We start from the raw sequence: 3,653 nt of genomic DNA on the forward strand, positions 1-3,653 counted from the left end.
GAAGATTTTTGCATATTCGTGAGAGATATTGGTCTATATATAGTTTTCCGCACTCATAATGTCTTTATCTGGATTTGGTCTTAGGCTAATGCTTCACAGAATAAGTTAGGGGTATTCCTCTTGCTTCTACATTCTGGAAGAGATTATAGGGAACTAGCATCATTTCTTTATTAATGATTAGTAGAATTCACCAGTGAAAACATATGGGCTCTGTGCTTTCTATTTTGAAATGTTATTTTTTTTTATTCGGTTTCTTCAAAATCTATTTAGATTATCTGTTTCTCCTTGTATGAGTTTGGTAGGTTGTGTCTTTCAACAAACTGATTTTTTTTTTTATCTGAGTTACCAAATTTGTGAGCATAGAGTTGTTCATAATATTCCTTAATTATTCTGTAAATATCCATGGGTGTAGTAGTGATGGTCCCTCTTTTTTTTTTTTTTTTTTTTTTGATATTAGTAATTTGTGTCTTCTCTCTTTATTTCTTGGTTAGCTTGGATAGGGGATTATCAGTACTATAAAACTTCTCAAAGAACCGGATTTTTATTCCTTTTATTTGCTTTATTGTTTTCCTAGGTTTAATTATATTGATTTCTGTTCTAATTTTTATTATTTTTTTTCTGCTTAGTTTGGATTTAATTTGCTCTTATTTTCTTAAGTTCTGAAGGTAAGAAGCATAGATTGTTGGTTTTAGATCTTCTTTTTATATATGCTTCCAATTTCACTTTATTGCTTTTGATGCATCTGACCTATATTGATTGGTTGTGTTTTCATTTTCGTTTAGTTTAAAATATTTTAAAATTTCTCTTGAAACTTTTTGTTGGTCCATGTATTATTGAGAAGTCTAAAAAATCTCTAAATATTTTGGAATTTTCCAGCTATCCAGTTATTGATTTTTAGTTTAATTCTACTGTGGTCTGAAAACATACTTTGTATGATGTCTTTTCTTTTAACTTTGTTAAGGTGAGTTTTATGGTTCAGAATCTCATCCATCTTGGTGAATGTTCATGCGATCTTGAGGAGAATGTGTATTTGTCTGTTATTTGATGAAATATTTTATAAATGTCAATTAGAGTTAGTTGATAGATGGTCCCATTTAGTTCAACTACATTTTTACTGATTTTCTGCCTGCTATATCTGTCCATTACTGATAGGGGAATGTTGAACTCTCCAAATATAATAGTGAATCCATCTATTTCTCCTTGCAGTTCAATCAGTTTTTGCCTCACATATTTTGACACTCTGTTATTAGGCACATAGATATTAAGGATCGTTATGTCTTCTTGAAGAATTGACCATTTAATCATTATGTAATGCTGTTCTTTATAATTTTCATTGCTCTGAAATCTGCTGTCTGAAAGTAATATAGCTACCCCAGCTTTCTTTTGAATAATGTTAGCCTTACATATCTTTCTCTATCCCTTTACTTCTATCTGTGTCTTTATATTTAAAGTCAGTTTTTTGTAGACAATGTATAGATGGGTCTTTTTTTTTCTTCTACTCTGATATTCTCTGTATTTTAATTGTTTTATTTAAACCATTCACACTGAAAGTAATTATTAATAGCTGCATTTAAATCTATTATACTTGTAACTGTTTTCTATGTGTTGCCATCATTCTTTGTTCCTTTTTTGTCTTCTACTTTTTCTACCTTCTTCGGTTTTAATCGAAAATTATACACAGACACACACACACACACACACACGTTTCAATTTTCTTTCCTCTCAGTATATTAATTATACTTCTTTTAAAACATTTTAGCAGTTGCCTTCAAGTTTGAAATACATAGTTATGAGTAATATAAATCCCCTTCTAAACAGCACTACAGCTTCACAGGTAATTCAAGTACCTTATAATGGAGTTTTCCCAGTTTCTCTCTCCATTTGCTTATGACATTGCTATCATTTATTTCATTTATCCGTAAGCTATAACCATCAAATCATCATTACTATTACTTAGAAAAAATGTTTGAATCAATTAAGAACAAGAAAATAAACTTTTTTATATTACCATCACTTATTCCTTCTTCACTCTTCCTTTCTTTATGTAGATCCAAGTTTCAGACCCATATCATTTTCCTGCCCTTTGAATAACTTCTTTTAACATGTCTTACAAGGATGGTCTACTAGTGACAAATTCTATTTTTGTTTCTTTGAGAATGTTTTTATTTCTTCTTCATGTTCGAAGGATAATTTCAATGGCAATGAAATTTTAGTTTTTTTCTTTCTTTCGACACTGTAAATATTATACTTCATTCTCTTCTTGCTTGCATAAAGGATATAATTGATATAATTTTTATCTTGTTCTTCTCTAGGCATGTTGTTTTCCCCTTCTTCCTAGCTTCTTTCAAGATTTTCCCTTTGTCATTGATTTTCTGCAGTTCAAATATGATATCCCTCTCTACCCATTGAAATTTTGGTGTTTACCCTATTTAGTCTTCTCTGAGGTTTCTGGATCCATGGTTCAGTGTCAGTTATTAGTTTTAAAAAATTCTCAGTCATTATTATTTCAACTATTGCTTCTGTTCCTTTCCCCTCTCTTTCTTCTCCTCTTTCTCCTTCTCCTTCTCCTTCTTGGCGTTCCATTACACATATGCTATACCTTTTGTAATTCTACCACAGTTCTTGGTATTTTGTTTTATAGCTTTTTTTCTGCTTGTATTTCAGTTTTGGAAATTAATATCGCCATATCTTCAAACTCACTGGTCATTTACTCAACTGTGTCTTATCCATTGATGACCCCATCAGAGGCATTCTTCTTTTATGTTACAATGTTTCTGAATTCTTGCATCATTTCCTTTGGTTTCTTTCTTAGAGTTTCCACTTCTTTGCTCACATTACCTATCTTTTCTTGTATGCTTTTTGTTTGTTTATTTGTTTACTTTCACTTAGAGCTTATAGTGTGTTATATTTAGCATTTTACTTTTCCCATTACAGTCCTTAGTATAGTTATTTTAAATTCTCAGTTTGATAATTCTAACATCTCTGCCGTTTCTGAGGCTAGTTTTGATGCTTGATCTATTTCTTCAAACTATCTGTTTTGCCTTTTTAGCAGGCCTTGTTATTTTTTGTTAAAAGCCATCCATGATGTATCAAGTAAAAGGATCTGTGGGTTTATGGTTGTCTGGCTAGAAGTTAGTCTATATTTACTTCTTGCTAAAACTGTGGTGTCAGAGGTTAAAATTTCCTCTGATGCTCTCGGTTTCGTCTCTCCTATTTTCTTTGGGCATCCCTAGAGAATCTTTAAAAAACATCCATGTCTTTTAGTTTTTTGTTTTGTTTTGTTTTGTTTTTTAGCTATAACCCCCGTTTATTATACAGGAGTGTTGTTGATGTGGTAGTACAGTGTAGGGTTGTGGAAGCACTCTACAGTCCTATGATTAGGTCTATCTTTTAGTGAGTCCGAGGTATTTCCTTTCCCTCAGATGGATAAAGTTCTAATACAATCTCAATAGATTGGATTCTGGTATAATAGTTTAATAATTCTTGAGGTCAAGCCTTATTAAGGAGAACAGAGAGCTTTGAGGATATTTCAAAAGAATTACTTTTTCTTCCCCTTGCCCTGCTTGAAGCAACAGGGGATTATTCCTACATCTTCACAGTAAGACTCTGGTAGAGGGCTCCTGGAGTTAAAACTCAGGAAAACATGAACCTCC

This window comes from Pteropus vampyrus, unplaced genomic scaffold (genome assembly GCF_000151845.1).
Source record: "Pteropus vampyrus isolate Shadow unplaced genomic scaffold, Pvam_2.0 Scaffold155, whole genome shotgun sequence".
NCBI classification, from domain to species: Eukaryota; Metazoa; Chordata; class Mammalia; order Chiroptera; family Pteropodidae; genus Pteropus; species Pteropus vampyrus.